The sequence below is a fragment of the Salvelinus alpinus genome, chromosome 2, assembly GCF_045679555.1.
Source record: "Salvelinus alpinus chromosome 2, SLU_Salpinus.1, whole genome shotgun sequence".
Classification (NCBI taxonomy): domain Eukaryota; kingdom Metazoa; phylum Chordata; class Actinopteri; order Salmoniformes; family Salmonidae; genus Salvelinus; species Salvelinus alpinus.
The window spans coordinates 122,811,011-122,838,252 of NC_092087.1; the positions used below are offsets into that span (position 1 = coordinate 122,811,011).

Sequence of the window (27,242 nt, forward strand, 5' to 3'; positions counted from 1 at the left end):
TCTTGAAAGACTGGTGTTAAGAGAGCTAAGATTGAACTTAAACAAGCTAGATAGATATTGATAGGCTTTGTGATAGTCTGGCAATAGATAGATGGACATAAACTGGATTTTTTTTGTAAATCAATGTTCATTGTCTTTCTGTGCTAATGTCATTTTATCTACACTAGCAGCTTAGGTGAATTGTCTGCTCTCATAAACACTTCTAACTACATCATGAAACCAAAACCACATATCCCCAAGTAACCACAGTAATTGCAGTGTGTACTCAATACTTGAACTCAACGGTCCCACCAAGTTAACGTTTTGATGAACATATACTTTACACAATCCATTAGGGACCCAAGGCCTTGTCTCGCAGGTCCAACGTGGTGTGTGAGCCGAGATGCAATATGTTAAGAATGGAAAACAAGTCGAGTCGAGGAGACTTGTGTTTTATAAAAGGTTCGTCTTCACTTCTCCCTTGAGACTTCCACCACTAGCCCCCCCCCCCCCCAACCAAATACATCTCAGACTATAAACACATTCAGAAAAATATAATCTTTGCTTTCTCGCTTTGAATCAACCGCAGGGAGGGTCTTACATGAATAATTGAACTGCACAAAACAATTCGGGCCTGAAGTTGTCTAGCAAGACAGCTCTTGTCAAAAGATTTATAAGACATGCAGCTCTAATATACAGTGAGGGAAAAAAGTATTTGATCCCCTGCTGATTTTGTACGTTTGCCCACTGACAAATAAATTATCAGTCTGTAATTTTAATGGTAGGTTTATTTGAACAGTGAGAGACAGAATATCAACAAAAAAATCCAGAAAAACGCATGTCAAAAATTTTATACATTTATTTGCATTTTAATGAGGGAAATAAGTATTTGACCCCTCTGCAAAACATGACTTAGTACTTGGTGGCAAAACCCTTGTTGGCAATCACAGAGGTCAGATGTTTCTTGTAGTTGGCCACCAGGTTTGCACACATCTCAGGAGAGATTTTGTCCCACTCCTCTTTGCAGATCTTCTTCAAGTCATTAAGGTTTCGAGACTGACGTTTGGCAACTCGAACCTTCAGCTCCCTCCACAGATTTTCTATGGGATTAAGGTCTGGAGACTGGCTAGGCCACTCCAGGACCTTAATGTGCTTTTTCTTGAGCCACTCCTTTGTTGCCTTGGCCGTGTGTTTTGGGTCATTGTCATGCTGGAATACCCATCCACGACCCATTTTCAATACCCTGGCTGAGGGAAGTAGGTTTTCACCCAAGATTTGACGGTACATGGCCCCGTCCATCGTCCCTTTGATGCGGTGAAGTTGTCCTGTCCCCTTAGCAGAAAAACACCCCCAAAGCATAATGTTTCCACCGCCATGTTTGACGGTGGGGATGGTTTCTTGGGGTCATAGGCAGCATTCCTCCTCCTCCAAACACGGCAAGTTGAGTTGATGCCAAAGAACTCCATTTTGGTCTCATCTGACCACAACATGTTCACCCAGTTGTCCTCTGAATCATTCAGATGTTCATCGGCAAACTTCAGACGGGCATGTATATGTGCTTTCTTGAGCAGGGGGACCTTGCGGGCGCTGCAGGATTTCAGTCCTTCACGGCGTAGTGTGTTACCAATTGTTTTCTTGGTGACTATGGTCCCAGCTGCCTTGAGATCATTGACAAGATCCTCCTGTGTAGTTCTGGGCTGATTCCTCACCATTCTCATGATCATTGCAACTCCACGAGGTGAGATCTTGCATGGAGCCCTAGGCCAAGGGAGTTTGACAGTTCTTTTGTGTTTCTTCCATTTGCGAATAATCGCACCAACTGTTGTCACCTTCTCACCAAGCTGCTTGGCAATGGTCTTGTAGCCCATTCCAGCCTTGTGTTGATCTACAATCTTGTCCCTGACATCCTTGGAGAGCTCTTTGGTCTTGGCCATGGTGGAGAGTTTGGAATCTGATTGATTGATTGCTTCTGTGGACAGGTGTCTTTTATACAGGTAAGAAACTGAGATTAGGAGCACTCCCTTTAAGAGTGTGCTCCTAATCTCAGCTCGTTACCTGTATGAAAGACACCTGGGAGCCAGAAATCTTTCTGATTGAGAGGGGGTCAAATACTTATTTCCCTCATTAAAATGCAAATCAATTTATAACGTTTTTGACATGCGTTTTTCTGGATTTTTTTGTTGTTATTCTGTCTCTCACTGTTCAAATAAACCTACCATTAAAATTATAGACTGATCATTTCTTTGTCAGTGGGCAAACGTACAAAATCAGCAGGGGATCAAATACTTTTTTCCCTCACTGTATACTTCGTAGCTGTCTATTTACCACCACAAACCGATGCTGGCACAAACACCACACTCAACGAGCGGTATACGGCCATAAGCAAACAAGAAAATGATCATCCAGAGGCGGCGCTCCTAGTGGTTGGGGACTTTAATACACACAGAGAGGCGTACAAAGATCTCCCTTGCCCTCCATTTTGTAACGTCTGCTTCCAACTCACACCCTCAAACACATAGATCCCCTGAACGCAGCTCAATTTCCAGCCCACTTTCCAGCTCACACTCTCATAAACCTAGATGCCCTGAATGCAGCTCACTCCAGATCCCAATCACCTGAATTTTGATCACCTGTTCACAAACCTGTGTCGTGTCTTTGGCTATGCCGGATTAAGTGATATGACATGCTATTCTATAAAATAATTTCTCTGTAATTAATATTACCTGATTAAGCTAATCAGGTAAATAATTAACTAGAAAGTTGGGGCACCACGAAAAAATGTTTATAGAGCTGTTATCTTCCGAACAAACTCTTAAAGACCTAGTAATCTTTTACATCAATAACAGTCAATATTTAATCGTCACCTTATTTAGTCTCATCTGAAAGTTGTAAATTATTGGTTATCTTCACGAACGCTGGCTAACAAGTTGAATCAGCAATCCAAAATTTGTTTTAATTATTTATTTACTAAATACCTAACTAATCACACAGAATTACATATACACAGAATGTATCATACATTTATTACAAAAAAACGTCCCTAGCGGACGGAACAGATACGACGGCTGGTTACACAAAGAGAGGGGGTTGGGTTTGAGTAAAAGAGCGGGAAGACTAAGGAGTAAAAAAGTTTGTGTCTCTATCGGGCCGTAGGCAGCTATGCTATCGTAAATACAGTATTTTATGCATTCTAAATAACCGGCCATTTGAAAAAGGAGAATGCAATAAATACACTGCTCAAAAAAATAAAGGGAACACTTAAACAACACAATGTAACTCCAAGTCAATCACACTTCTGTGAAATCAAACTGTCCACTTAGGAAGCAACACTGATTGACAATACATTTCACATGCTGTTGTGCAAATGGAATAGACAAAAGGTGGATATTATAGGCAATTAGCAAGACACCCCCAATAAAGGAGTGGTTCTGCAGGTGGTGACCACAGACCACTTCTCAGTTCCTATGCTTCCTGGCTGATGTTTTGGTCACTCTTGAATGCTGGCGGTGGTTTCACTCTAGTGGTAGCATGAGACAGAGTCTACAACCCACACAAGTGGCTCAGGTAGTGCAGCTCATCCAGGATGGCACATCAATGCGAGCTGTGGCAAGAAGGTTTGCTGTGTCTGTCAGCGTAGTGTCCAGAGCATGGAGGCGCTACCAGGAGACAGGCCAGTACATCAGGAGACGTGGAGGAGGCCGTAGGAGGGCAACAACCCAGCAGCAGGACCGCTACCTCCGCCTTTGTGCAAGGAGGAGGAGGAGGAGCACTGCCAGTGCCCTGCAAAATTACCTCCAGCAGGCCACAAATGTGCATGTGTCTGCTCAAACGGTCAGAAACAGACTCCATGAGGGTGGTATGAGGGCCCGACGTCCACAGGTGGGGGTTGTGCTTACAGCCCAACACCGTGCAGGATGTTTGGCATTTGCCAAGAGAACACCAAGATTGGCAAATTCGCCACTGGCGCCCTGTGCTCTTCAAGGATGAAAGCAGGTTCACACTGAGCACATGTGACAGATGTGACAGTCTGGAGACGCCGTGGAGAACGTTCTGCTGCCTGCAACATCCTCCAGCATGACCGGTTTGGCGGTGGGTCAGTCATGGTGTGGGGTGGCATTTCTTTGGGGGGCCGCACAGCCCTCCATGTGCTCGCCAGAGGTAGCCTGACTGCCATTAGGTACCGAGATGAGATCCTCAGACCCCTTGTGAGACCATATCCTGGTGCAGTTGGCCCTGGGTTCCTCCTAATGCAAGACAATGCTAGACCTAATGTGGCTGGAGTGTGTCAGCAGTTCCTGCAAGAGGAAGGCATTGATGCTATGCACTGGCCCGCCCGTTCCCCAGACCTGAATCCAATTGAGCACATCTGGGACATCATGTCTCGCTCCATCCACCAACGCCACGTTGCACCCCAGACTGTGCAGGAGTTGGCAGATGCTTTAGTCCAGGTCTGGGAGGAGATCCCTCAGGTGACCATCCGCCACCTCATCAGGAGCATGCCCAGGCGTTGTACGGAGGTCATACAGGCACGTGGAGGCCACACACACTACTGAGCCTCATTTTGACTTGTTTTAAGGATATTACATCAAAGTTGGATCAGCCTGTAGTGTGGTTTTCCACTTTAATTTTGAGTGTGACTCCAAATCCAGACCTCCATGGTGTAACGGCTGCTCTCCTCCTCTTCGTCTGAAGAGGAGAAGCATGGGTCGGACCAATACGCATCGAGGTATGCAGTCATAATGAATTTATTTAAACAAAACCGAAAACACGAAGAACACTTGAATCGAAACAGTCCCGTGTGGCGCGACAAACACAGACACGGAAGACAATCACCCACAAACTAACAGTGTAAAACAGCCTACCTATATATGATTCTCAATCAGAGGAAATGAATAACACCTGTCCCTGATTGAGAACCATATAAGGCTAATTAACAATCACACTCCCACATAGAACAAACAACACAGACTGCCCATCCCAACTCACGCCCTGACCAACTAAACACATACAAAACAAGAGAAAACAGGTCAGGAACGTGACACATGGGTTGATAAATTTGATTTCCATTGATAATTTTTGTGTGATTTTGTTGTCAGCACATTCAACTATGTAAAGAAAAAAGTATTTAATAAGAATATTTAATTCATTCAGATCTAGGATGTGTTATTTTAGTGTTCCGTTTATTTTTTTGAGCAGTGTATTTACTCCGAGCTGCACTTCAGTAGATTGTTCGTAGATGGGAGACCGGGTGGTCCAGCATGGATCTCTGGTGGTAAACTGGATACGTTGTAGTACCGTTGTGTGTGTTAGACTGGCTACGTTGTCCGTCCTTTCCTAGCCTACGTTTACAGCGACTGCTGTTAACTGGACGGCTAGGAGGTATCACTTATGGAGCGAATAAGAGTTCAAAGTTCATACCAAGTTGCCATACTTTTAAGCTCATGCTATATTCTGGCTGGTATAGTCGAAATTCATCCTTCCGGCGTGTTGACCGTCATCTTCACGTTGAAATTCGTTGCTAATTTCGTTAGGTTATTATCTGAGCCCCTTTAACGTAGGACTGTCGCCCTAACGTCCTCGGAACAGGAAGTTACATTTTCGTAAAGGGGCTAATATAGTGGTGAAAGAAGGGCATGTTTCATAGTTTACAACCCATGTCTGTTCACTTGGGCGGGGCCTCTGATTGAGGAGAGTGTTGTTCTTCTGACAAACCGTTCTCTCATTAAGAAGCTAAAAATTACATTGATTCTTTTCACAAATAGTTTCATATTTAAACTGCACAACAATTCTATGTGAATCTGATAACTAGAATGTGTAAACTTTCCAAGATACAGTTTATGTTGTCCTATCATCAGTAATAATGACTCAGACGCAAACTGATCTGAAATCATATTCATTAAGTACCAACGCATATTTTCAACTAGTTGGATTACCGAAATATGGTTCAGTTTCCCACCTTTTGATGTTACCAGACTCTCCATGTTAACAAAGGGATTTTCACATTGGTAGAGTAGAGAGAGGAAAAAGGCATTTATGGGGGTCATAAACTCCAACAGGCCAGCATCATGACACTTGTATGTCATTATCACACACTATTTAGTCCAGTTCTTTGCACCCCATCGCTGTGAGGTATTGTTAGTTTTGTGACACATGTCTTTCAGAGCTCTGGTTTTCCCGTGATTTACTCCTCCCGTGTACAATAGTTTATGCCTGCCTCACTAACGACGCATTTTTGCCTATTCACTGCCTGTACTTTAGCCTATTGGATTTCCTGTTATCTACCTATTGCCTGAACTCCCGGACTACTTTACTATCCTTTTCCCTGCCTGTACTGTTGCCTTTGGACCCCCTGTGTATGACCTTCTGCCAGCCCCTGGACCCAGCTACCTGCCTCCTCCTGTTGTCCTTTTCATAAACACCTGCTGCGGCCTGTGCTTGAAACAAGCTATCTGTCTCCCCTCGTGTTCATTACACATTTGGCAAATCTGACCACAACTTTATCCTCCTGATTCCTGATCACAAGCAAAACTAAAGCGGGAAGTACCATTGACTCGCTCAATACGGAAGTGGTCAGATGATGCAGATGATAAGCTACAGGACTGTTTTGCTAGCACAGACGGGAATATGTTCCGGAGTGCACCACATAAATCACTGGCTTCATCAATAAGTGCATCGATGACGTCGTCCCCACAGTGACTGGACGTACATACCCCAACCAGAAGCCATGGATTACAGGCAACATCCACACTGAGCTAAAGGGTCGACCTGCCACTTTCAAGGAGTGGGACTCTAACCCGGACGCTTATAAGAAATCCCGCTATGCCCTCTGATGAACCATTAAACAGAAAAAGCGTCAATACAGGACTAAGATTGAATTGTACTAAACCGGCTCTGACGCTATTCGGATGTGGCAGGGCTTGCAAACCATTACAGACTACAAAGGAAAGCACAACCGAGAGCTGCCCAGTGACACGAGCATACCAGACGAGCTAAATGACTATGCTCGCTTCGAGGCAAGCAACACTAAGGCATTCATGAGCGCATTAGCTGTTCTGGACGACTATGTGATCACGCTCTCCGTAGCCAATGTAAGTAAGACCTTTAAACAGGTCAACATTCACAAGGTCGCATGGCCAGATGGATTACCAGGATGTGCACTCCGAGCATGCGCTGACCAACTGGCAAGCTGTCTCTGACTGAGTCTGTAATACCAACATGTTTCAAGCAGACCACCATAGTCCCTGTGCCCAAAAACACCAAGGTAACCTGCCTAAATAACTACCGACCCTTAGCACTCACGTCTGTAGCCATGACGTGTTTTGAAAGGCTGGTCATGGCTCACATCAACACCATTATCCCAGAAACCATAGACCCACTAATTTGCATACCGACCCAACAGATCCACAGATGATGCAATCTCTATTGCACTCCACACTGCCCTTTCTCACCTGGAGAAAAGTAACACCTACATGAGAATGTTATTCATTGACTGCAGCTCAGGGTTCAACACTATAGTGCCCTCAAATGTCATCACTAAGCTAAGGACCCTGGGACTAAACACCTCCCTCTGCAACTGGATCCTGGACTTCCTGATGGGCCACATCCAGGTGGTAAGGGTAGGTAACAAAACATAAGGCACGCTGATCCTTAATATGGGTGCCCCTCAAGGTTGCGTGCTCAGTCCTCTCCTATACTCCCTGTTCACCCATGACTGCATGGCCAAGCACGACCAAGCACGACTCCATCATGAAGTTTGCACACGACACAACAGTGGTAGGCCTGATCACTGACAAAGATGAGACAGCCTATAGGGAGGAGGTCAGAGACCTGGCAGTATGGTGTGTTGTGTCTTTAGTATCATTAAAGGTGAAGACTGTCATTTTATCTAATAAATTCTCTGTAATTATTATTACGTGATTAAACTAATCATGTACATTTCATTAACCTCTCTAGGGTACATGAGACGTTAGCGTCCCACCTCTTCAACAGCCAGTGAAACTGCAGGCCGCCAAATTCAAAACAACAGAAATCACATAATTCCTCAACATACATGTATTTTACTGCATTTTAAAGATACACTTGTTGTAAATCCAGCCACAGTTTCCGATTTCAAAAAAGCTTTACGACGAAAGCAAACCAAACGATTATGTTAGGTGAGTGCCTATTCACAGAATAACACAGCCATTTTTCCACCCAAAGAGAGGATTCACAAAAAGCAGAAATATAGATAAAATTAATCACTAACCTTGAATGATCTTCATCAGATGACACTCATAGGACTTCATGTTACACAATACATGTATGTTTTGTTCGGTAAAGTTCATATTTATATCCAAAAATCTGAGTTTACATTGGCGCCTTACGTTCGGAAGTCACAAAACATCCTTTGATTTTGCAGAGAGCCACATCAATTTACAGGAATACTCATAATAAACATTGCTAAAAGATACAACTGTTATGCATGGAATTTTAGATGCACTTCTCCTTAATGCAACCGCTGTGTCAAATTTCAAAAAAGCTTTACGAAAAAAGCAACCTATGCAATAATCTGAGTCGGCGCTCAGAGCCCAATCAAAACACAAATATAGCCGCCATATTATGCAGTCAACAGAAGTCAGAAGTAACAATATAAACATTCACTTACCTTTGATGATCTTCATCAGAATGCACTCCTAGGAATCCCAGTTCCACAATAAATGTTTGTTTTGTTCGATAATGTCCATCATTTATGTCCAAATTCCTCCTTGTTGTTCTAGCGTTCAGTACACTTTCCAAACTCACGACGCGCGGGCAGGTCCAGCGGAAAGTATGGCTGAAAAGTTAAAAATTTTATATTACAGTCCGTAAAAACATGACAAACGAATTATTTAATCAATCTTTAGGATGTTTTTAACATAATTCTTCAATAATGTTCCAACCGGAGTATTCCAATGTCTTCAGAAGTGCGATGGAACAGAGCTCGCTCTCACGTGAACGCGCATGGTCATGGCAGACCTGACTCAACCCTCTCTCCTTTGGCCCCACTTCACAGTAGAGGCATCAGACAAGGTTCTAACGACTGTTGACATCTAGTGGAAGCCTTAGGAAGTGCAACATTACCAATATCCCACTATATCTTCAATAGGAGCTGAGTTGAAAATCGACCAACCTCAGATTTCTCACTTCCTGGTCGGATTTTTTCTCAGGTTTTTGCCTGCCCGATGAGTTCTGTTATACTCACAGACATCATTCAAACAGTTTTAGAAACCTCAGAGTGTTTTCTATCCAATACGAATAATAATATTCATATATTAGCAACTGGGACTGAGGAGCAGGCAGTTTACTATTGGCACCTCTGTGCACCTTTCATCCAAGCTACTCAATACTGCCCCTGCAGCCATAAGAAGTTGTCTGAGAGTATGTTGTCTGAGAGTGTTCCATGTCCACAAAGGTATGTTGTCTGAGAGTGTTCCATGTCCACGAAGGTATGTTGTCTGAGAGTGTTCCATGTCCACAAAGGTAGGTTGTCTGAGAGTGTTCCATGTCCACGAAGGTATGTTGTCTGAGAGTGTTCCATGTCCACAAAGGTATGTTGTCTGAGAGTGTTCCATGTCCACAAAGGTATGTTGTCTGAGAGTGTTCCATGTCCACAAAGGTATGTTGTCTGAGAGTGTTCCATGTCCACAAAGGTATGTTGTCTGAGAGTGTTCCATGTCCACAAAGGTATGTTGTCTGAGAGTGTTCCATGTCCACAAAGGTATGTTGTCTGAGAGTGTTCCATGTCCACAAAGGTATGTTGTCTGAGAGTGTTCCATGTCCACAAAGGTATGTTGTCTGAGAGTGTTCCATGTCCACAAAGGTATGTTGTCTGAGAGTGTTCCATGTCCACAAAGGTATGTTGTCTGAGAGTGTTCCATGTCCACAAAGGTATGTTGTCTGAGAGTGTTCCATGTCCACAAAGGTATGTTGTCTGAGAGTGTTCCATGTCCACAAAGGTATGTTGTCTGAGAGTGTTCCATGTCCACAAAGGTATGTTGTCTGAGAGTGTTCCATGTCCACAAAGGTATGTTGTCTGAGAGTGTTCCATGTCCACAAAGGTATGTTGTCTGCGAGTGTTCCATGTCCAGAAAGGTATGTTGTCTGCGAGTGTTCAATGTCCACGAAGGTATGTTGTCTGCGAGTGTTCAATGTCCACAAAGGCCCATCCTTTTTAATGCAAACAAAATATCACCAACATCTATAGTGTACATCAAACAGCCCAACAGCTTCTGTTACAAACTCGTATAGTCCACATTCTCCAACAAAGGCCATCACAGACCGAAAACGCAACAAATTACAACCTCTGGATCTATCCAGGTTTCATTGTTATGACTGATATTGGGGTCAGTTAGCAACCCAAGGTGTCAGTATTCTCCCTCCTCCACCTCAACCAGACTCCCCTGTGTGATAGCCATCTTGGTAGCCTGGTCAGACCCATTGGCCATAATGGTAGGTCTTCTTCACAGGGGGTTATATGGGATGTGACCTGTGTGTGAATGGAGGGTACAGAGCTCTCTTCAACATGAGAGCACTGTACAGTGAAGGTTACAGATGAGAGCACTGGTGTATAGGACTGCAAAGTCACTGTGTGTGGTTTGCAGGCCAATAGTGCTGACATCTTCTAATGAATATTAGAATGTTACTGTGTAGTTGTAATCACGTTATAACACATGTGTTCATTGCATCTAACTAATTGCCATGGTAATAAAATGACCTAACGTCTAACCAAAGTATCATCAAATGCATAACAATAATCAATATTCTAATCAAAACTTCAAGACGGTAAATACATAATATTAAGAGTACAGAAGAATATTCAATAAACCAATACGGGGCCACTCAAACCGGGATGGAATTAAGGTAAAACATCAACAGCTTGGAGCTTTATCCGACTGTGTATCACAGTTCCAAATCCAAAGCATACTGTATCAAACAACCAACTGCGGTGAAAAAATGACATGGAGCTCACCTTCTGGTCGTGTTGGATGGAACAGAACGCTTAGAATGTAGAAGCTGAGGCGGTATTTCTGATAGCTCACTCCTTCATCCGAGCTGATGAGCACACTGCTCTCAAACTCAGGGTCTGTCAGCACCATTATCTGGAAGAGAGGGAGAGGGGGGTGGGATTGAGAGAGAGAAGGGGGTTGGGGGTGGGAGAGGGAGGAGATGGAGAGGAATAGAGAAAGATAGAGAGTGAATTCATGTCTAGAGATTGAAGGGAAGATTGAGAGAGAGAGAGAGAGAGAGAGAGAGAGGGTTAGCCATATCAGCACTCCAGGTCTAGAGGTTGGCATGCATCAAGCTGCTACTTCACTTTGTTTTGGACTTCATTTTACAAATGTGCCTCTCGCCTCTGTTGCCATGGTTTTTTGGCCTCTTCCAGTGCACTTACAGGTCTACACTTTGGTGCACTTTGGCTTCAAGTCACCCCTCTCCAGATACATTCCCTTTAATGAGATAGGTTGCTAGATCAAATCCCCGAGCTGACAAGGTAAAAATCTGTTGCTCTGCCCCTGAACAACGCAGTTAACCCACTATTCCTAGGCTCTCATTGTAAATAATAATTTGTTCTTAACTGACTTGCCTAGCTAAATAAAGGTTACATTTTTATTTATTTTTTTAAATAGAGGTGTAAGTAAATCGTGAGGGGCCACAACACAACTACAACAATACGTGGCTATGTTAAAGAATAGGATAAGTTTTAAGAATACAGTTAAGAATATAGTGTAGATCAATAGGCTGCTGTGCTATGGTATTCTGTAACACAGCTGTGAAGCAAGAGAGAACTCCACAACTTGGCGTTTACCAAGCGTGACTACATGTCTAGGCAATGCAATTTGTTTTGAACAATATCTGCATCTGTGATAAGAAGGAACAAATATTTGTGCAATAAAGAATCATGTCTTTGTGGAATACTCTGTTACCACAGTGGCGGGAATTCTAATTCCATGCTAGGAATTATACAGTCTCTACTTTCATTTCGTCATAAATTCTGTGAAAATGTAAATGTTTGTTGGAAATGAGCCTCTCGTGAAAGCGATAACAGAGCAAGATCTGTAAAACTAAAATTATAATAGGAACACAAATGTAGGTATTAGGTATAATTATGTAAATTACAGTACATGTTCATACTATAAAACCAAAGATACTGTAAAAGTACACAACGTTGACACAACTTAGTTAAGAAAAGCCCTTTGTTTGGAATATATATATAATATGAAATACTACATTGTAACAAAATCTGACCTTATTGGTTTACTATCTAAAGTATATCTTGGTATAATATGATTTATTTGTGGGGGAAGTAAAGCAGACATTTGCATTACAGTTCATTACTCTCAAAACACAGAAATATCCCTAAAAAGCATTTCCCCTATATAAAACCATGGATTTTTTCTCTCAAAGTAATCCATAGATATCTTAATTAATAAGACATGCATAGATCAAATATGCTTTAATTATAATTACCTACTAAACCCAGACAGAAAAGGGAGAAGAGAAAGCGTGACTTGGATAGTGTCACAGCCCAAACGGCTGGAAAAAACAGCAGTGCATTTGTCACTGACAAAAATACCACCGTCTTTCCCCAGCTTTAACTAGGAACCCTCCCCAACCCTCTTTATCCAGCTTTAGCTAAGAATCCTTCCCACCCCTCTTTCTCCAGATTTAACTAGGAATCCTCCCTGGTGGTGATTTAGATAAATTGTTTTTCATTAAAGCCAATAAACAGACAGCGGATTCTGTGCCAGTTTCTCTTTTTTTAAATGTTCCTTCGTTTTTTTTTGCGAAGGGCCCCCTCTATTTCACCCAGTGTCTTAGGGCCTTGTCCCATGTAATTTGTAGTTTCTAAGGTCAGGTCTAATCATATTCAATAATATCGTATTAAACGACAGCATTTAGTATGAGTGGAAATTGTATTTCACCTTGTATTTCTGATTCTTCTGTCAGGACCTTTCTCTCTGTCTCACCACTTAGAGGGGAAAGTACAAATGCTAGAAGTCCTTGAAGGATCTAGTTGAATCAGTGTTTCTTTACCACTGAACAGGGAGACACTGAATGTTTCTCAGCTCTCTAATAATAATACTTTAGGCGAGTCCTTTTCAACCAGGCTTCCTTTATATTTACTGTAATACACTACATATTAAGACATATCTCTATTGAGGGCTTGTTGTATAGCTGTGTGTATAGCTATACTCTGTATATCCCCTGTATCACTGCTGCATTTAATGGAAGGCATAACATACACTTTAAATGTTGAGAATGAAATGAATTGCAGAAGTTTGGAAAGGTGTAAACTGCCAAAGATGATTCATCTTTAACCAACCTGATTTGATTTCCTGCACAGTAAATATTATTTGCCATGCGACATATTCAAGATTAAACACTAATCAAACATTACTTCTCTTACAAAATGTAGAAAAATGTATTGGACAAAGCCTTCTCGTAACCCATCTCTCAGTAGATGTAATTCATTTCCTTTCTGAGATTGTTTATGTGGATCATATGGATATGGGCATGTTGATATGTTCCTGAATCAGTTTTAACAGGCACTAAGTTCCACGAGGGGAGGTTACGTAACAGCTCACATCATCGTCAAAAACGTTCACATCATCAAATATACCATCGCATCGCCAGGTAATTAAGATTTCGCTCCACATCCACTTTGCAATTGATCACCAATGTGTCTCCCGGAAACAAAGAGGAGTGAGATTAGTAGCAAAGCTTAGATTAATACAGGTTGTTAGGATAACCTCTACATGTTATCTGCTTATGATCAGCTAGTCGGTGGGAGTACAGCGACCGAGCTAATCGTCATGCGAAGAGTGCGATAGTTATTGTCTGAGGAGCTGCAGCCTGATGTTGGATGGTGCGCAAGCCATCTGATGACTGCAAACAAGGGGCGGAGAGGAGGAGAGGATTTCTCACAGCAGATTAATCTTGTCAAACCCAGATCAATTGCGGCCTATCTGTGAGTGAGCACTCTATAGGAAAGGTATATTTAGGCTCATTTCCAGTGAATTGGGATATCAATCTTGTTACAGCCATAGAAATAGAATGTCTATTCATTCTATGTCTATTAATTATATTTATTTGTCTAGAAGGCTAGACTTCATTATTAGCAGTGGTTGTGAGTCAACCTGTGCAGAAGACCTTGGAATAAGGCTCAACATTCATAAGAGTGTCTTCTTTCAATGCTTGAAATTGTAACGGCTTTCGTCTTCCTCCTCGTCTGAGGAGGAGAAATTAGAAGGATCGGAGGACCAATGTGCAGCGTGGTAATTGTTCATCTTGTTTAATCAAAGTGAACACTCAAAAAACAACAAATGTGAAAAACCGAAACAGTTCTGTCTGGTGCAGACACACGAAGACTGAAGACAACCACCCACCAAACCCAACACAAAACAGGCTACCTAAATATGGTTCCCAATCAGGGACAACGATTGACAGCTGCCTCTGATTGAGAACCATATCAGGCTAAACACAGAAATAGCAAAACATAGAAATACAAACATAGACTGCCCACCCCAACTCACGCCCTGACCATACTAAATAAAGACAAAACAAAGGAAATAAAGGTCAGAACGTGACAGAAATGTAATTCTCAGCACCATCATTCACATCTATCACCTGCTCTTAGAAAGGTCAAGCCTCTGGATTTTTACCTTTAGACAACATGAGAATATAGTCAGTGACGTTAAAATAATATTGTTGTGTGGAAACCAATCGATTGTAATGCTATATTCACGTGGGGGGAAAAAAACATCCTTGAGGCATTAAATACACAAATATATTGTCATGGTGATTTAATGGTCATTCCTGCCTCATCTCAACAGATTAGAGATAACCCTCTTCCTGTTTTTCCCATGCTTTACACGCAGATGTTAAATTTGGCCACTCAAATGCAATGAAGAAAAAACATCCCAGCTTATCCACGAGAGAGTTGGGCTCATCCATCCATAGTGAGACAAAATATAAGGTGAGGAGGATTGTGGGTCGGTGGAAGCCAGAGGTCAATAGTGGTTGTCTACAAAACATGGCCCTAACGAGAGCATCTGGACATCATAGGATCTCGTGACTAGCTTCTACTACAATGTAGTTCCCTAATTGGGGTGAAGAAAACTACAAGATCCTCAGTCTATCACCATAAAAGGGAGATGATAAGGCCCTTGCAGCTAATCTGTTTCCTGTCCACGTATACCGTGTGTCTTTGGCTTGGGAAATGTACTGGATGGGCATACTCTACCTTCAACTAGACTATAGGATCTATCGCTAAGTCCGGCCCGGCCAGTGGGAAAATAGTCACAAGGTCAGACCGAGGTATTACTGAGTCCAATGCTGACGGGTTAGGTATTACTGAGTCCACTGACGGGTTAAGTCCATCAGTGTTCCACAAATCCTCTCTTTCCATGGAGGGATTTTTAGGGTCAGCGCTAGTGATCTATGGATTTATTTGACTCTCTTCGGGAGGCCCAGAAAGTAATCTGTGGCCCTTTTCTTTCACATTACCAACACAGAAAAGCTTATCCATGGAAAGTTTGCTAGTGAAGGACATTAGCATGACCCTTAAAAAAAGATCAGAAGAGACTGAGCCACCTGTGTTATAATTAAGCAATAACGCTCGGGGGGGTGTGGTATATGGCCCGACGCAACACGGAGTGCCTGGATACAGCCGTGGTATATTGGCCATATACCACAAACCCCTGAGGTGCCTTATTACTATCATAAACTGGTTATCAACGTAATTAGAAGAGTACAAATACATGTTTTGTCATACCCGTGGTATATGGTCTGACAGACAACGGTTTTCAGCGTATCAGCATTTAAGGCTCGAACCACACAGTTTATAATGTGGAACAGATGGTGAACTTCCCAAAGTAAAAATATACTTTGCTCAGAGAATTAGCACCTACTTTGTTTTATTAGTTTTGCTTCAGCATTTATCTACAAACCAACAAGATTCTGTCTTGAATACGTTTTGGATTCCTAAAAGGTATTTCTGGTCTCTGTGTTGTGTCATGGTAAATGTCCTGAGGCTATAACTACAGTATGAGTAAGTTTTGCTTGGTAACAATCTTGAATTGACTTTCTATCTTCGGGCAAGCTTCCAGCATAAGGCAATGTAAGCTAAATAAGGTCATTAACTTCACTAGGGTAGGGGGCAGCATTGGGAATTTTGGATGAAAAGCGTGCCCATAGTAAACTCCCTGATACTCAGGTCCAGAAGCTAGGATATGCATATAATTATAATTGGATAGAAAACACTCTAAAGTTTCCAAAACTGTTAAAATAATGTCTGTGAGTATAACGGAACTGATAGGGCAGGCGAAAACCTGAGGAAAATCCATCCAGGAAGTACTATTATTTTGAAAGGCTGTTTTTCCATTGAAAGCCTATCCACCATACAAAGACTTAGGACCCAGTTCACAATCTATATGACTTCTTCTACATGTGGCCAGTCTTTAGGCATTGTTTCAGGATTTACTCTGAGAAATGAGGGAGATACAGCACTTTCAATGAGTGGACAGTGGAAATGAGTCCAGCGCACGATCGAGAGTGCACCTCTCTTGTTTCTCCTTTTCTATTGATGAAGCTTTTGTCCGGTTGAAATATTATTGATTATTTATGACAAAAACAACCTGAGGATTGATTTTATACATCGTTTGACATGTTTCTATGAACTTTTATTGTACTTTTTAGATTTTTCGTCTGTCTGTTGTGACCACGCTTTGTTCCAATGGATTACTGAACAAAACGCACCAACAAAACAGAGTTTTTTGGACATAAAGAAGAACATTATCGAACAAAACAAACATTTATTGTGTAACATGGAGTCTTCGGAGTGCAAACATATGAAGATCATCAAAGGTAAGTGATACATTTTATTGCTATTTCTGACTTTTGTTACTCCTCTTCTTGGCTGCTAACTGTTTGTAATGATTTGTCTGCTGGGCGCTGTTCTCAGATAATCACATGATTTGCTTTCGCCGTAAAGCCTTTTTGAAATCTGACACAGCGGTTGGATTAACAAACAGTTTATCTTTAAACCCATGTGTAACACTTGTATGTTTCATACATTTTTATAATGAGTATTTCTGTTTTTGAATTTGGCGCTCTGCAATTTCACTGGATGTTGGCCAGGCATCCCACACCCCCTAGTGAGGTTAAAACCTCTTGACACTACAGGGGGTGCTGTTTCAACTTGGACATTTATCGTTCCCAAATTAAACTGCCTCGTACTCAATTCTTGCTCGTACAATATGCATATTATTATTACTATTGGATAGAAAACAATCTCTAGTTTCTAAAACCGTTTGAATTATGTCTGTGGGTGAACCAGAACTCTTTCTGCAGCGAAATTCATGACAGGAACTGCGAAGGTCTGAAAACGAGGCTCTGTTCTCAGATCAGTTTAAAGCTCTGTATGTATCCTATGGGTCGACATGAACTGCACCCGCCTTCCCCTGGATGTCAGTAACCAATGAGAAGTGGAATGGAGTGTCTACGTAGATCTCAAAGCTTATAAAAGGCCAAGGAACGAAGGGAGCTCTCTTTTCGACGTTCGTCATTGCGCAAAGCAAGACCTCAGGATGGCATTTTGAAACGCTCAGTTATCGGCCTTAGCTATATCCGTCTGTAATTTAATTCGATATAGGTGTTAGAAACATCATAACGAAGTTATTTTAAACCGAGTTATATCAGTTTACGCGAGTATATTGCTATTTTCGGAATTTCCTTAGTATTGCGCTTTGAACATTTGGGCATGTTGTGGCCACATAGTTAATGTTAGCTGCTAATTCCGAAGTTGAAGACGACGTTTTACAACCAAGCAACGATTCTTTTGGACAAAGGACCACTTGCCCAAGATTCTGATGGAAGCTCGTCCAAAAGTAAGAGCTATTTATGATGTTATTCCGTATTTATGTGGAAAAATGTAAACGCATTTGTCCGCCATTATTGCGGCACTAGTCTGGCTGTAACGCACACTGTATGTCTAGTAACGTTAATTTTAAAAATCTAACTCAGCGGTTGCATTAATAACTAATGCATCTTTCATTTGCTGTCCAACCTGTATTTTTTAGTCAAGTTTACGAGTATTTATTGATTAGATTAGGTGCCTTTCCAAGATGGCGCCGGCCAGAATGCATGACCTGTTGCCACTGATCACATTGTATAACCACGATTTGTGCTGCTAAATATGCACATTTTCGAACAAAACCTATATGCATTGTGTAATATGATGTTACAGGACTGTCATCTGACGAAGTATATCAAGGTTAGTCAAAAATTATATATCTTTTGCTGTATTGTTACGATCGCTAACCTGTGCTGCTGGTAAATTGCTTGTGTTTCTGGCTATTGTGCTAAGCTAATATAATGCTATATTGTGTTTTCGCTGTAAAACACTTAAAAAATCTGACACATTGGCTGGATTCACAAGATGTTGGGCTTTCATTTGCTGTACGCTGTGATTTATACCTGAAATATGCAAATTTTTCTAAAAAAACATATGCTATACAATAAATATGTTATCAGACTGTCATCTTATGAAGTTGTTTCTTGGTTAGTGGCTATTTATATCTTTATTTGGTCGAATTAGTGATGGCTACTGATGGAGTAAAAAAGTGGTGGAGTAAAAAAAGTGGTGTCTTTTGCTAACGTGGTTAGCTAATAGATTTACATATTGTGTCTTCCCTGTAAAACATTTTAAAAATCAGAAATGATGGCTGGATTCACAAGATGTGTATCTTTCATCTGGTGTCTTGGACTTGTGATTTAATGATATTTAGATGCTAGTATTTACTTGTGACGCTATGCTAGGCTATGCTAGTCAGCTTTTTTACTGTGGGGGGTGCTCCCGGATCCGGGTTTGGGAGGAATTAGAGGTTAAACGTTGGGCATCTAAAAAATTGCAAAAAAAATGTAAATGCTTGAGAGAAAATATGTATTCAAACCAAATTTATTTGATTTTATAGTCAGTCTACCGTCTAACCTTCACTTCGAGTTAACATTCGATTTGATCGGAAAGAACATATAACGGCAGCAGAGAATGGACATTGAACAATTCAGTCATTATTGTGTTATTGAAAATCACCCTTTTGAAGTTTGTCTTACCTTTCTCTTATTGGATGGACAGACTCAGGTAACTCAGGTAACTCAGCACTGTCTTAGATCCCACTTTGTCATTCATCCTCTCATAGGTGGATCCATAGTCTGTTGATCTGTAAAAATAAAAATAATGTGTTTAAACTTAGGGAAATACAGACAGCCATATATGTATATACATAATGTATATACAGACAAACATATAGACTTACAGACAGTGGTTACGTACCAACACCTGCTTCCAACAATAACCACATCTTAAGGTAAGTTTATGACTGAAATCAATTGTCTTGGCTTTGAACCATGTCATGTGAAATAGCCCTGTTACTGTACATCTTACAGTACTTGGCTTTCTCACCCTTATAACTACAGGAATCTAGGGTGCTCGAGGGCCTTTGATCCTATAACATGCAAACTAAATATACGACCATGACATATGAGGAATGCAAAAACATGTGAATGTGTCACGAATCTCGGAGACTTGAACGTGCACAGATAGGGCTATACCTGTGCAGAATACATGCCCCTTTGCCATTTCAGTCTCCAAAGTGTCCTTTTCGGTGGTAGTATATTTTCCCGGCCAAACATTTTGTGAATGTTGTTCTGAACCCACTGCATGCAAGTCATCTTTAAATTCTCATCCATGCTTCAGAACCAAAAGGTTGCACATCTTGATTGTTGACCAATGAGTCATCAGCATTGGAGCACAAAGGTGGGCGCACATATCCACATTAGTGATCAAAATAACTTGTATAATTTCTTCCACAGGGATGCTGGCCTATGTTGATTCCAATGTGTCAAGTTGGATGGATGTCCTTTGGGTGGCGGACCACTCTTGAGGGTGAAAAACACAGCAGTGTCAAAGTTCTTGACACAAACCAGTGTGTCTGGCTCCTTCTACCATACCCCATTCAAAGGCACTTTCACCCTCTGAATGACACAACCCATGTCTCAATTGTCTCAAGGCTTAACAATCCTTCTTTAACCTGTCTCCTCCCCTTCATCTACACTGATTGAAGTGGATTTAACAGGTGACTAATCACTAATGACATCACTAATGGATCATAGCTTCTACCTGGATTCACCTGTTCAATCTATGTCATAGAAAAACTAGGTGTTCCTAATGTTTTGTATAGTCAGTATATGTCTAGAGATTAGCAGCTGTAACATCGCACTGCTGTCAATATTATGGGATGAAGACTTAACATATGCTGGCGAATTTATTACAATATTTGTGAGGAGGAACAGGGCAACCCGGCTGGCAACAAGCACTCTGCAAGCATGCTGCCCTCCAAAGTGATGGAATGGTGCAGACAGAACATGCTTTCCATCTGATCCTGCAACCTCCATTAAAAATAGGCCGTATGATTTTGCTTGCTCTGGACACCAGGGAAGTGACACTATATATCCCTAGTTGATATTGACTGCTAACGTGAACAACTTTCAGCTCAAAATGCAGTTTATTTCTGTAACTTGTGTTTGAAGATGCATCCCCGTTTATGGCTGAATTGACAGTCTACATTTTCGCTCTGATTTTGTGTGCATGTTCGTGTGAGCCTAAGATTAGCTACCATGTGACTGTCATTAACTAATTATTTCTGGCCGAAGACTGAAAGAAGTCCACACCCAGTCAGCAATAACCCCCTTCAGATGTGCGGTGCAATTTACAGAATTGAGTGAGGAAAGACGAATGAGAACAGATTCTTATTTTATAGCTCTTCAGGTTTTTTTTCTCCTGATGGCGTAGTCGGCAGAGACTAGTGCTACTGTGCCAGTAATGGATTTTTGATTAAAATTACAATAAGATCTTTTTTCATTCCAATTTATTCTGGAGTGCCGGGGAGAGACGGTCACGATGATTACAAATTAGAATAACGAGAAAGACAGACACTGCATATGGGCATGCTGACAGCTTTTACAGGATTTTAAAATAGAGTTGGGGAATTGAATGGGGCGATGACTGATTGGAGAGGGACATTTTATGTGGAATGGGCCTCTGAGCACTAGGGAGATCCCAAGGGCTGTGTTATATTGTTTGAGTCTTCTCATGTCCGCGGCAGGCAGGGACATTACAGCAAAGACACAGAATGCTGTCTGCCTGAGTTGCTTGTCAAGTATAAATTGAAGAGATATATAGCTCCTGTGTGGTATTGTATGTAGGCTATGCATCCATTTTACTTTTCACTTAGTTCTATCCTCAAGTACTAAGGCTCTGGTGTGAGAGTGTCACGGACAGACTGTACAATCAGACAGTAATGCATTCAATCAAACCTCCAAACCATAACGCATATGCCTCCAACAGTTTGTATGATTTCTGAGGTGCCTTTTTTGTTATTCCATAATCTAGAATTACTACATATTCACGAGTGTCTGCGGGGAAGAAAGCTGTAATAATTAGCATGCAATTGCAGTGTTTAAAACCTCTTGAAGCTAGGGGGCAGAATTTTTATGTTTGGAAAAATAACGTTCCCAATGTAAGCTGCCTATTTCTCAGGTCCAGATGCTAGAATATGCATATAATTGACAGAGTAGGATAGAAAACACTCTAAAGTTTCCAAAACTGTCAAAATATTGTCTGTGAGTATAACAGAACTGATTTTGCAGGCGTAAACCTGAGGAAATCCAACCCGGACGTGCCTCTTATTTTGAAAAATCACTGTTCCATTGCCTGCCTTTCGTCCATTTAACCTTTCACGAGCCTCTACCCCGGGTCCGGGATCCCCCCCCATCCCCCCACACACTGATTAGCATAGCTAGCATAGCTTCACAAGTAGATAGTAGCATCTAAATATCATTAAATCACAAGTCCAAGACACCAGATGAAAGATACAGATCTTGTGAATAAAGCCACCATTTCAGATTTTTAAAATGTTTTACAGGGAAGACAAAATATGTAAATCTATTAGCTAAACACGTTAGCAAAATACACAATTTCTTTGTCCACCATTTTTTCTCTCCACCAGTAGCTATCACCAATTCGGCTAAACTAAGATATTGATAGCCAATAACCTATAAAAAAACTCATCAGATGACAGTCTGATAACATATTTATGGTATAGGATAGGTTTTGTTAGAAAAAAGTGCATATTTCAGGTAGAAATCACAGTTTACAATTGCACCTACCATCACAAGACGACTAGAATTACTATAGAGAGCAACGTGTATGACCAATTTACTCTTAATAAAACATTTCATAAGAATAGACAAAGCATAGCAATGGAAAGACCCAGATCTTGTGATTCCAGACAATATTTCAGATTTTCTAAGCGTTTTACAGCGAAAACACAATAAATCGATAAGTTAGCATACCACGTGAAAACGTTACCAGAGCATCGATTCCAGCCAAAGAGCGCTATAACGTAATCACCGCCAAAATATATTAATTTTTTCACTAACCTTCACAGAATTCTTCCGATGACACTCCTGTAACATCATTTTACAACATACATATACAGTTTGTTCGAAAAGGTGCATATTTAGCCATACAAAACCGTGGTTACACAATAAAAATACTAGGAAATCAAGCCTCAATATGTCTGACGTCATCTATCAGAGTGATCTAGTTTAATTGAAAGCTAATCATATACTTGACTAAAAAATACAGGGTTGACAGGAATCGAAAGACAAATTAGAACTTCTTGCAACTATAGGGGGTGCTGTTCCGCATTAGCATATTTGGGTCTCCAAATTAAACTGCCTCGTGCTAAATTCTTGATCGTACAATATGCATATTATTGTTATTATTGGATAGAAAACACCTTCTAGTTTCTATAGAAGTTGGAATTTTGTCTCTGAGTGGTACAGAACAATATCTACAGCACTTTTCATGACAGGGGTCAGATTTCAAATTTTTTTACCCCTGATCTGGAGTCTGTTTTTAAGGCGACAGTGAATGCTATGAAGAAACCGACACTGCCTACGTCTTCCTCTGGGTGTCTGTACGTCATCACGTTTTGAATGGAGTCTATTGCACAATCCCAGCCATTATAAAACCACAAAATGTATAGGGACCGCCCTTTCTCGTCGCGCGCCTGAAGCGTGAAGGACATCGGACTTGCCTCATTCCAAATCCTTGTCTAACCAGCAATATTTCTCCGGTCATGTTTTCAGTCGTTATAGTTGTTAAAAACATCATAATGTAGTTAATTTGAACCGTTTTATAGCAATTTATATCCGTTTAGTGCGATTTTGAGGAATTTCTTTGTTGTGCACTCTGAAACTTTGGACACGTTTTGGGGTCCCGTTCGATCGTTAGTGGATATTTCGAAGGACAGAGGACATCTATCGACCAAAAGACGTTTATAACATAGAAAGGATACATTGCCCAAGAATCTGATGGAAGAACAGCTCAAAGTAAACAATATTTAATATGATAAATCGTTGTTCTGTCGAAATATTTTAAACGCATATTTCGCCATTTTGTTTGGTATAGCTTCACTTGGCGAACCCTGTATTGAAAAGTAAGGATAATTTAAAAAATGTAAATCAGCGGTTGCATTAAGAACTAATTTGTCTTTCGATTCCTGTCAACCCTGTATTTTTTAGTCAAGTAAATGATTAGCTTTCGATTAAACTAGATCACTCTGAAAGCTGACGTTCCTCATTTTGAGGCTTGAGTTGTGACTATTTCCATTGTATAACCACGGTTTTGTATGGCTAAATATGCACCTTTTCGAACAAACTGTATATGTATGTTGTAAAATGATGTTACAGGAGTGTCATCGGAAGAATTCTGAGAAGGTTAGTGAAAAAATTAATATATTTTGGCGGTGATTACGTTATAGCGCTCTTTGGCTGGAATAGATGCTCTGGTAACGTTTGCACATGTGGTATGCTAACTTATCGATTTATTGTGTTTTCGCTGAAAAACGCTTAGAAAATCTGAAATATGGTCTGAAATCACAAGAACTGGGTCTTTCCATTGCTATGCTTTGTCTATTTTTATGAAATGTTTTATGATGAGTAAATTGGTCATACACGTTGCTCTATCTAGTAATTCTAGTCGATTTGTGATGGTCGGTGCAATTGTAAACTGTGATTTCTACCTGAAATATGCACTTTTTTCTAACAAAAACTATCCTATACCATGAATATGTTATCAGACTGTCATCTGATGGTTTTTTTTATAGGTTATTGGCTATCAATATCTTAGTTGAGCCGAATTGGTGATAGCACCTGAAGGAGTAAGAAACTGATGGAGTTAGAATAGTGGTGTATTTTGCTAACGTGTTTAGCTAATAGATTTACATATTTTGTCTTCCCTGTAAAACATTTTAAAAATCTGAAATGGTGGCTTTATTCACAAGATCTGTATCTTTCATCTGGTGTCTTGGACTTGTGATTTAATGATATTTAGATGCTACTATCTACTTGTGAAGCTATGCTAGCTATGCTAATCAGTGTGTGGAGGGGTGGGGGGTGCTCCCGGTCCCGGGGTAGAGGCTCGTTAGAGGTTAATGCAACCGCTGACTTACATTTTTAAAATTATCCTTACTTTTCAATACAGGGTTCGCCAAGTGACGCGATAACAAACAAAATGGCGAAATATGCGTTTAAAATATTTCGACAGAACAACGATTTATCATATTAAATATTGCTTACTTTGAGCTGTTATTCCATCAGATTCTTGGGCAATGTATCCTTTCTATGTTGTAATCTTCTTTTGGTCGATAGATGTCCTCTGTCCTTCGAAATATCCACTAACGATCGAACGGGACCACAAAACGTGTCCAAAGTTTCAGAGTGCACAACAAAGAAATTCCTCAAAATCGCACTAAACGGATATAAATTGCTATAAAACGGTTCAAATTAACTACATTATGATGTTTTTAACAACTATAACGACTGAAAACATGACCGGAGAAATATTACATCATGATGTTTTTAACAACTATAACGACTGAAAACATGACCGGAGAAATATTGCTGGTTAGACAACGATTTGGAATGAGGCAAGTCCGATGTCCTTCACGCTTCAGGCGCGCGACGAGAAAGGGAGGTCCCTATACATTTTGTTCTTTTATAATGGCTGTGATTGTGCAATAGATTCCATTCAAAACGTGATGACGTACAGACACCCAGAGGAAGACGTAGGCAGTGTCGGTTTCTTCATAGCATTCACTGTCGCCTTAAAAACAGACTCCAGATCAGGGGTAAAAATTTCTGAAATCTGACCCCTGTCATGAAAAGTGCTGTAGATATTGTTCTGTACCACTCAGAGACAAAATTCCAACTTCTATAGAAACTAGAAGGTGTTTTCTATCCAATAATAACAATAATATGCATATTGTACGATCAAGAATTTAGCACGAGGCAGTTTAATTTGGAGACCCAAATATGCTAATGCGGAACAGCACCCCCTATAGTTCCAAGAAGTTAAAGGGATATCAACCAGATTCCTATGGCTTCCTCAGGGTGTGAACAGTCTTTAGACATAGTTTCAAGCTTTTATTCTGAAAAATGAGCGAGATTTATCAAATCGCGTCAGTGGATAGCTGAATGTCCTTCCATTAGTTCATGCATGATTATTTATGTTAAAAACAACCTGAGGATTGATTATTAAAAAAGTTTGACATGTTTCTACAAACTTATGGAAACTATTTGGAATTTTCGTCAACCCTTGATGACCTGCCTAAGGCTGTGGAATACTGAACATAACGCACCAAACAAATGGAGCTTTTTTGATATAAAAATAATCTTTATCGAACAAAAGGAACATTTATTGTGTAACTGGGAGTCTCGTGAGTGCAAACATCCGAAGATCATCAAAGGTAAGCGGTTAATTTTATTGCTTTTCTGACTTTCGTGACCAAAGGTAAGCGGTTAATTTGATTGCTTTTCTGACTTTCGTGACCAATCTACATTGCTGCTAGGTGTTTGTAATGTTTTGTCTAGTGATCGATAAACTCACACAAACGATTGGATTGCTTTCGCTGTAAACCTGACACGACAGGTGGATTAACAACAAACTAAGCTGTGTTTTGCTATATTGCACTTGTGATTTCATTAATATAAATATTTTTTGATAAAAAAAATTAAATTTGGCGCTCTGCAATTCAGCGGTTGTTGATGAAAATGATCCCGCTAAAGGGATCCGTGCGTCAAGAAGCTAAACCTGGCTTCACCACCATACAATATGCTCTTCTCTTCCTTCCTAATGTTTTATTCAGTAATTTCATCCTCATCAGCCCCTGTCCACAGAGACAGTTTTTTATCTGGTGTTTATGTTGATGGGTTCTGACTTCTAAACTTGAAAATATGAAATATCCTTATTCGTGTCACTGAGCGAGAGAGGGGAATGTAGAATGTTTACATTTTGTCAGAATATGTTATTGTTAGACATTAGGAAAGAGGAGAGCCACAGTCTGATACAAGTCAACATGACAGCCGTAAGTTGGGGAGGACTGAGGAATTTGAGCAGAGGTCAGGTCAGATGATGTGAGGAAGAACAGATATCACTAAAGTTCTTTATATCAACAGAGGTGTATTGGCTGTTCAGAGGTGTAAGGAGGAGACTCAACATAGGAGGAAGGGTTAAATACCAGTGCTTGTGTAAACATGTCTTGGTCTGTTCAGCTGTCTGACCCTTTTGGTGAATAAACTTGGTTTGAGCATTTATGGTTGTCTGTCTGGTTCTACATAACAGGGTAAAAACTAACAGTTGGCGTTGTCGACAGGATTTACCACGATTTTTAGTCGAACCAGAGAGTCCAAATCAGCGGAGCAGGATTTACCACTTATTTTGACATTTTGGGGAGATGAGAATCGCAGGCTGAACAGTAATAGAATAAGGACCTAAAAAGCCTGAGCTTATTCAGAAGTCCCATTGTATTATGACTGGTCGTAGATTTATGGTATCGGGTAAGTCCCGGAAGGTTAGTCCGAGCAGGCTAGTACCTGCAAAGGGTACGTCCTAGGAGGTAAAGCCCGGGTGGGGTTCGTACCCTGCTAAACCCGTAATGGGGGGTGGAAGCCCAGCCGCAGTGGCCATGCGACCATAGGGTGTGTGTGTGTGTATGAATGTTTGAACAAGGATCATCTGTAGTAACAGTAGCAATAAAGGGAGCTAAAACCAGAGTGTACGGGGGGTGACCAAATTATTAATAGCCTAAGCTGTTACTACTTCATGCCGTTGAGGGGTA

At 40.9% G+C, this 27,242-nt stretch overlaps 1 protein-coding gene across 2 annotated transcripts in view; it reads right to left on the minus strand.

The window, feature by feature from the left end:
* The window catches only part of LOC139568648 (VPS10 domain-containing receptor SorCS3-like), a 258,964-nt gene that overhangs the window by 80,683 nt on the left and 151,039 nt on the right, over positions 1 to 27,242 (minus strand). For both annotated transcript variants that reach the window (XM_071390614.1, XM_071390616.1), the window contains exons 2-3: positions 19,111 to 19,217; positions 10,967 to 11,096 (exon numbers count right to left, since the gene is read on the minus strand). The gene's annotated coding sequence lies outside the window, so the exon portion shown is untranslated. The remainder of the gene's footprint in view (positions 1 to 10,966; positions 11,097 to 19,110; positions 19,218 to 27,242) is intronic.